The sequence below is a fragment of the Apium graveolens genome, chromosome 11 (genome assembly GCF_009905375.1).
Source record: "Apium graveolens cultivar Ventura chromosome 11, ASM990537v1, whole genome shotgun sequence".
NCBI classification, from domain to species: domain Eukaryota; kingdom Viridiplantae; phylum Streptophyta; class Magnoliopsida; order Apiales; family Apiaceae; genus Apium; species Apium graveolens.
In genome coordinates this window covers 179,150,969-179,160,162 of record NC_133657.1, presented here as the reverse complement: position 1 = coordinate 179,160,162, position 9,194 = coordinate 179,150,969, and the positions used below count along the sequence as shown (strand labels likewise).

The window sequence follows — 9,194 nt, the reverse complement described above, 5'->3', positions numbered from 1 at the left end:
GTGTCTATTTTGCTTCTATCTCTTTTGTGGATGTCTAGTAGTATGGTATTCGTGCAACGAAAGTTGGCGTTTATCAGTTTCGTGTTATCTGATTAGTGTCATCACCATTACAAGCTAAGGTTAAGAACGAAAGGGCTATTGAATGAAGTATCTAATGAAGTTAGAATCCCATGTTTTTCATATATATTAATTCAACCATTCTTGTTCTTTTAGTTATATTTATTAGTTTAATTCTTAGTTATAAACAATCTCAGCTTGTTATCTGTCTTAGCATTGGATAATAACCATATTATTGTTGCATAGATGTATATTCTTAAATTAACCAAAGAGTCCCTGTAGGAACGAATCTGATTTATATCTTATACTACTTGCGAACGCGTATACTTGCGTGAATTTTAGCGCATGTTTTCGCCCTAACAAGTTTTTGGCGCCGCTGCTGGGGACTCGGTGTTAATTTTTAGTTTACTTGCTTGTCATCAGTGGTCGTTAAAGTTCACTAACTCGGATTCTTTTACTTTCACGGTTTATTTGTTTGTGTTTCAGGTACTCATTACAATGGGAGATCCAGCAGCACAAACGAAAGCCTTGATGGATTTTTCTCAACCCAAGATCAATGACATTCAATCTAGCATTGTCAGGCCAACTATCACAGCTAATACCTTTGAGATCAAGCCTAGAATAATTCAATGGGTGTAGAATTCAATCCAGTTTGGGGGTTCTCCAACGGAAGATCCCAATATGCATATTAGGGATATCATTGAGATATGCGACACCTTCAAGTTCAACGGTGTTTCTGAAGATGCTGTGAAGCTGACACTATTCCCATTCTCCTTGAGGGACAAAGCTAAGAGCTGGTTACACTCTCTACCAGCTGGTTCGATTACTACTTGGGAAGATCTTTCTCAAAAGTTTCTCATTAAATTCTTCCCTATGGCAAAGACAACTGCAATCAGGAATGCTCTTACTCAATTTATGCAGCAATCAGGAGAATCTTTATATGAAGCTTGGGAGCGCTACAAGGAGATGCTTAGGTTGTGTCCTCATCATGGAATGCCTAATTGGATGATCATCAATTATTTGTATAATGGTTTGGGAACACAGTCCAGACTTATGCTCGATGCAGCATCAGGTGGAGCATTATGGGCTAAGAGCTATGATGAAGCTTATGATCTAATTGAACTGATGGCTGCTAATGAATATCATTATCCAACCCAGAGATTGCCACAAAGCAAGGTAGAAGGAATTCTTGAAGTGGGTACAGCTACGACTATCACTGCTCAACTAAAGACGTTGTCTATGAAGATCGATTCGTTAGCTAACTATGGAGTTCATCAGAGGACGAGTGTTTGTGAGCTTTGTGCAGGTTCGCATGCGATGAAGCAATGCATTATATCTAGTGAATCAACTTAGTTTATGAGCAACTTTCAGAGATCGCAGCAACCAGTTCCAAACACTTATCATCTTGACAACTGATGTAATATCCGGGATATATCGTGTAATTATTTTTGCTATTATACAATTATTATGTGTGTACAGTATCTATTCTGTGAGTTAATTGTTAAATGTTATCTGTACTTGGATATTCAAAAATAATATTAATTGAGTATTTTAATTTTTATATGTCCAAAATAAAATATAGATAATTGTCATATCTTCCTAATTATTTTTATGTTGGTTTATGGATTTATAAGAATCATCTGAAATTTCTAAAATCTTTTTCCGAGTATTTAAAATCTATTTTATAAAAACGAGAACCAACCGACGTCATCCGTTGTTACGTTTTTAGAACCCGAAACTTTTCCGAGGACTCCTTCCTAACCTAATTGTAATATTCTGAGCATATTCAATGTTTCGACTTTTTCGATCCGGCGTACGGTTTGTCCTGCGCGGGTCCCGGCGTAACATTTTCGATACAATATTCGTTTCGGTAAATCAATAAAACTCGTATTTTCGAGAAACAGGAGCTTTTTATTAAACTATCACAATTATCACCTCGTAATACGTGTAACCAGGCGCTGAGACCAAGACCGCTGTACAAATTGTACTGATTTGGATAATTATCTCGAAAACCGATACCGTTTGGATCCGTTTTTACAAATAAACGTACCATTTTATATCCGAAATGATCCAACGGGATACTAATTTTCTGTAATTATAAATAGCCTTTTACCGTATTTTATTTCGTATCAAAATCATTTGCAGATAGTTAATTCTATAATTTTCAGAGAAAAAACCCTAATTAAATAAACTGTTCTAAGAATCAAACAGCAAAACGAAGGCGTTACCGATCTCTGTTTTCGAAGCTTGAGTAACCAAAACGAAGGATTTAAAGTGTTTTATCAGATTCTGAGCTTTGTTTCACTGCAGAACCAAAAGTTTATTTTCTGAAAATTTATTTATTTTCGAATTAAAATTATTAAAAATATGAATTTTTGTTCGGATGATTGTCTGTATGATTTGATGATTGCATGTTGTAGAGCTTGTTTTCCTGATGATTTTCATATGTCAGACGTCTGATTTGGAGTTCAATAACATGTTCAAATTTGAGTTTGATTTTCGAATTTTAAAATTAGGGTTTATAACCCGTATGAATGTTCTTAATTGAAATTTGGGGGTTTCTTATTCTGTGATAGATTGATGTTGTGTTATAGTGGGTTGTGTTCTCTGTGAAATTTGCAATCTAGTCGTATAAGTTTCATGAATCAACGAGGTCTGTAAAAGAGGGAGTTAGGTTTTAAAGTTTTTGTCGAACTTGCCGGAAACCGGCAAGATTCTTGATCATTTTCCGGCTAATTCCGGGATGATTAGAATGAATTGATGGCATGCTTGTGTTCCTTGTGAAGTATAGATTAAATCTGGAGTTTGTGGTGGTGGGACGAAGCCAGAGTTGAGTTCTCCGACGAACCCGACTGTTTTCCGGCGAAGGGCTGGAAAATTGCAGTTTAGTACCCCAACTTTTGAAAACGATGAAGTTCAGTCCCTGAACTTTCCAGAGTTTGCAAAAGTTGGATTCCTGTTTTAAAAATGTTTAAAAATCATATTTCCTATTTATTTTTATTATAAAAATTCATTTTTAATTTCTGAAAATTCTAAAAATTAGTATTTTAATTCTGAAAATTATTTTTAATTCAAAAATAAATCTGAATTAATTAGTTAATTAATTTTAGTTAATTTTTAATTGATTAATTGGTCAATTAATTCAAAAATTAATTGATTAATTGATTTAATTAATTATTAATTGATTTTAATTACTTATTTAATTAGATTTAATTATTTAGAAATGATTTAAAAATTCCGAAAAATAGTTTCGAGCTTTAAAATATTATTCTAAATTATTTTCAAAGCTCGATAATTATTCTAAAATTATTTCGGAGCCAGAATTGGCCAACCGAACCCTGTTTATTACTCCAAAATTGATCCGAAGAATTAGTTCTCTTTTATACTGTACACATTTTGAATCCTTCAGCCTTGAACCTGAGCCACAACATTTGATCTTTGAGCCGTAAGCCTTATTCTTTGTAAACCATTTCTTGTTGATTTACCAGATACTAAACCACACAAATAAGATACTACTCCACAAATATATATACATCATATATACCAAACACTGGAACAGAATTGTTCACATACAGAAACTTTTATACTCAACCATATCTTGTGATATCAAGGTACTAAAACCTTGTAAAAACACTATTCATCTAATATCCGATTATCCTACCGGCTGGAGGCCACTTCTTTTATGTATTTTGACATACCCTTTTTGGTAACTATGAATTTTTACCATGCTCTTTTACAAATGTTTTATGGTTATTGATTATGATCTGATTTTATTGAACTCTATTGTTTATCATATTGAAATGCTTTAGAATTGGATAGTTTTCTTTGTGTGGACCAGATTCGTGGTCAGACCATATCGATGGTCAAGTTAGGCCAATGTGTGCCTTGGATCCAGTAGTTAGAGCGGTGCTGTGTGCTTTGCTCGGGGTTAGTGCGTGACTGATCAGCAGCCTCACCTTGGTTTTAAAAATTTGAAATGAATATCCAATTCTATTGACTGTTTAACAGGAAACTTGATTCTTTTGAATCACCTCGTTTATTATTATTTAACCTCAGTTATTGATAATATGACTTGCTGAGCTAGTTAGCTCACTCTTGCGAATTTTTTTTTTATGTATTCTACAGTTAAGAAGGATACAGTTGATAGCGAAGTTTCCCAGTTCAATGTTCGAGCTAGGATTCCAGATTATGATTGATCGAGCTAGCAAAAGCTTATGGCAGTAGTGAGATAGCAAGGTTGAAGAATAATTTTTTTTTTATTTTTTTATCAGTTGTAAATAAAATTAGTTGGGATATGGTACGTTGTAATAAAAGTTAAGGTGGTGGCTTGTTTTCATACTTTAACCTGTTGCGATCCGTGGTTATGTAAAGCAGGGTCATTACAAATAATATTTTATATATACAGGTTTATATATTGATTATGTGTTGTGGACCCCAAACTTCTGACCCGGGTTTGGAGGATGCCACAGGTTGGTATCAGAGCTACAGGTTATAAGTCACTGAAACAAGCCTAGATTGTCGGGATTGGGTAGAGGGTTAGGATTAGGAATAGGAAATAGAAAGATAGGTCATTGTGAGGTTGAGTGCGACTGTATAGTAGGTCTCCGGCACGGTTCGTGTTGCGATTCGGGATTCTTGACTAGCGACGTGATATCCAAGCAACGGCAATGGCAGATCCTGATTTCCCTGCATCAACTGATCATTTGGAACCTTCCATTTAAGGATCGTCATCTTCTCTCAGATTTGATTTGCGCCTTGATCTTCCATCAGTATTAGCGGTATTACCTTCTGTTATGATAGTTGCGCCTCTTCAAGTTATTCAACGTTATTCTATCATCTCTCAATATGAGACTACCTATTCAAGAACCTTCATTTGCTTATTCTTGTTCTTTTGAACATTCAACTATGAATGTATCTTTTCTGTCTATTATACACCATATTCTACATCCTTAGTTTAAAAACCTTTCCAACGAAACAACAGCGTTTGCGAGAAGGGACGCGATAGCGACAGTAAACGGTGAGTACTGAGATATAAATTAAGGTGAGAAGGAGTTTAGAAAGAAGATTCAAGTGTTCTGGAGGATGGCTGTATCCGGTTAAAAGAAGCTATTAGTAATTAGGCCACTCATGACTAGCTTGTGAAATGAAGTAGAAAAGTGTTGAAAAGAGAGAGTTAGAGGAGATTAGGGATCTGAAGATTTCTTGAGATTAGAAAATGGTGTTGTAATTATGTGATAAACATTTTAACAAGATGATGTGACATTAGCTGACTTGTTGACTATTGGATAATCTGTTCCACTCAATGATTGCAAAGTGGTTAACGGGAGTACTACCAGTATGGGAGCCTTAATGTGAAGCTACGAATAAGATAACGTGCAACGACAGCGGAAGTTTTTATTGATTACGGAAAGTAATAGACCTAATGAAGGAAAGGAGATAAATGAAAGTGAATGGATCTTTGAGTGATCATTTCTTTAACTTGGTATCTGGTCATAAGAAGGAAAACAACCAACTCATACAGTAAGGACAACCGGAGGTGTGATTTTCAAAATTTTCAAAATTTTTAACAAGTTTTTGAAAAAGATTTTTCCTCACAAAATTTCTAAAAGCCTTTTTGAATAAAATAAGTTTTAAACCTTGGTTGTCAAGTTACTACTTGAGTTTCTTATTTGTTAAAAGACCCGGATTATCTGGAAGGATGTTGTTTCAGACTCAGTATTGTTAATTCGGAGAACGAGGTAACCTGCGATTATGAAAAAGTGAGTGCAAGTATTGTCTGATAGGATTAACAACAGAACCAGCGTACAGAATAACTATTCATCCAATTACTGGGATTATCAGAGTTCAAAGAATTCATTGATTAAACGGAAGCCTGAGCATGACCGAAGAAGATTGGGAAAATTTCCAGACTTTTCTAAAGGAAGAATATTATTAATAAAATGATCGTTATGTTGAATGATTTATGGTTATTCCAAATTAAAAAGAGGAAACTCAAGGTTATCTAATAAGAACGCCATTATGATCAAATAGTTAAAGTATTATACGTGTAGGTGCGACGTTATAGACGCGAGACTTAACGAGTAAGAATCTACCATAATGCTTAGTGTAGAGGCATTTTAGCATACTTCTAAAGTTGTTATGTGATACAATTGGGAAATGATTGAGCAAGCTCGAAAGATGAATACAAGTGAAATGTGGATGGTGACCAATGGTACCATCCTCGTCCTCAACATTACAGTGTATATTCCTTTTTAATTCCTAAAATGTCTGAACTCCTTTTCTTAATAAATTCTTTCTGATAATATCAAAAAGAAGGATTTTGCATTCCTTTCAAATTTAATTGTTCCCCTCGGGTTTTGTTTTCTGATTGGGACAAACAGTGTTATGAAGAGACACTTTGTCGGAATGACGAAGAGTCGGGTGGGACGCCACCTAATCATGTGCTGTATGCCATACGGTATGAAAGACTGGCCATCTTAAGTACCAATGTGGTTGTCTCATTCATATTCAAATCATTACTTCTTCTTTCTTTCCAACTCTAAGTTTATTAAAATTGTGAATCCTTCTAGTTATTTCGTTGTACCGTTGTTCTTTGCGAGAGTTTTTTTTTAAACAAAAGTCAACATATTATACACCCAGCGGGCAAAGTCTCATCTACCTCTCATGCATGGAAAGGAAACAAGGGCATATGGTGAGAATTGCAAATCACTGGCCCTAGCCAGGGATGCATTACGAGTCAAAGGAATCTACTTTAATAAGGGATACATCTCCAAGAACGACAATTTGCGATATGTTATTTAGAATATGGATGTGATGACGTGGAAGATTATTGCGGATACCTTATGTGTTAAAGTATTGAAAGATGTGGGAGCAATTGGATCGTATATCTCTCAAGGTTTTATTGATAAAATGAATTATCCTGTCGAATCAATAAGTTTATGACTAAAGGAATAGCAAGTTAAGAACGTGCAGTTATTAAATAAGTAAGTACCAATGGCGGAATCGATATTTCTGGCAATAAGCTGTGAAGAATGGATATCATTTGAGATAAGAGGATTTGACATTATTCTAAGAAGTGAATTAACTATTCAAGTGTGATGCCCAGGTAGACCGTCGTGATGGAAGATAGTTCTGAAGACGCCAAATGAGAACATGAAGAAGTTTAAAGGACAAAGGAAAGTAAAGAACTTGTTAAGAACGATTTAAGATTACAGCGACCAGAATATAAGTGCTATGGCGGTTATAAATAAGAGTCAGGAGCAAACCGAACTTGAAGATTTTACAGTCTCAAGATATGTTTCCAGATGAGTTACCAATATTTCCTTTAGATAAAGAAAATGTATTTATGATTGATGTGGCACCTGAAATGAAGCCAGTGTCCAAAGCCCCGCACAGAATGGCACCAGATTAAATAAAGAAGTTACCAGAGGAAACGTAGGAGATAAATAGAAGAAAAAGCAACCGGACCTAGCGTACCCCTTAAAGTGCCCTAGCACGATGTGTTAATAAGAAAGATGAAAGTGTGAGATTATATGTTAGCGAAAGCTCAACAGGGTTACTCTCAAGAGCAGATATCTGTTATCTCGAACCAATGATTTGTTTAATTAAATGAACGAAGCAAGGTATTTTTATAAGATTGATTTGAGACTGGGTATATTACCAAGTGAAAATTTAACTTATGGACGTATCAAAGATAATTTTCAGAACTCAGTATTGTTGTTATAAAATTCTAGAAATGTTAATGGGATGAACTGATATACCAGTGATATTTAAATTTGATGAGTAGAATTTTGAAGGAAGAATTTGGATAAGATATACTTGTAAGAAGAACCATGCAACCTATACAATGATAGCTGAGGAGTCAAAGAAGAAAGAAGCGGTATAAAAAGAGTTTACCAGGTGAAAACTTTAATGGCAGGAGGTATAATTCTTAGTATAGACAGTCAGTAAGGAGGAGACAAAAGGGGATTCAGCAGAAAATTTAAAGATAGTATGAATAAAGAAAGACCAGAAGCACCAACAAAAGTAAGAAGTTTTATCATGGGCCGGTTATTATTGGAAATTTGTGCAAGATTTCTTGAAAGTTGTAATATTCGAGATGAAGTTAACCAGGAAAAGCAAGAAGGTTATATGAAATGGAGAAGGGTGAAGAAAGTTTTGCGGAGTTAAATGAAAGAATGGTTACAACACCTATTTTATCACTTTGAAAGCATCAGGGAGATTTGGTAGTTTATAGTGATACTTCTCGTAAGGGAATAGGATGTGTGTTGACGCAAAACAATAAAGTTATTGCATATGCATCCAGACAACCGAAACCTTATGAGCAGAAGTACCTTACTCATAACTGGGGATTAAAAGCAACAATAATATTCGTTTTGAAAGATTGGGAAATATTATAAGTATAGAGAAAAATGTGAGATATATACGGACCACAAGAGTTGAAGTATGAACTCTCGAGGAAAAGTAAATGTAGTGGCAAGAGATGAGCAAGAAGGAGAGAGAATGAACATAGAGACTGTACGAGAAGAATTATCTATGGAATTCTAGAAGTTGGAATTGGAAGTCAGAGTGCATAATCCAAAAAGGAGTAAGAATGTATAAGTATAACTTTTCAATCAGAATTGTTAGAAAAGATAAAGAAGTGTCAGGAAGAGGTAATGAATCAGGATATAAATCATTTAGTATGGGAAGAATAGTGCACGCAAAAAGGACGATCAAGGTATTCTTAGGTTTTCTTCTAGAACTTGGATTCCACCAGTGATGAAATTGAAGGATGAAATATTACAGGCAGCTCATAATTCGAGGTATTCAATCCATTCAGGGAGTACCAAGATGTATAGAGATTTAAAGGAAATTATAGGTGGTTAGATATGAAGCGAGGAATTGCAGAATGAATTAGCAGATGTTATATATGTCAACAGAGTTAAAGTAGAGCATCAGAGATCAAGTGGATTGTTACAGTCATTGGAAGTTCCAGAGTGGAAGTGGGAGCATATCACCATGGATTTCATAGTTGGGGTTACCAAGCACAAAAACTAATCATGATGCCATTTGGCTTATAGTGGATAGATTTACCAAGCCAGCTCATTTTCTGCTTATAAACGAAAGATTTTTGCTCGATAAGTTGATTCATAGGT

At 34.9% G+C, this 9,194-nt stretch overlaps 1 non-coding gene across 1 annotated transcript; it reads right to left on the bottom strand.

The window, feature by feature from the left end:
* Nucleotides 1-945: 945 nt before the first annotated feature.
* On the bottom strand, nucleotides 946-1,052 carry LOC141699235 (small nucleolar RNA R71). The gene has a single exon (XR_012565711.1). It is a non-coding gene; the product is annotated as a small nucleolar RNA R71 (small nucleolar RNA).
* Nucleotides 1,053-9,194: the final 8,142 nt, after the last annotated feature.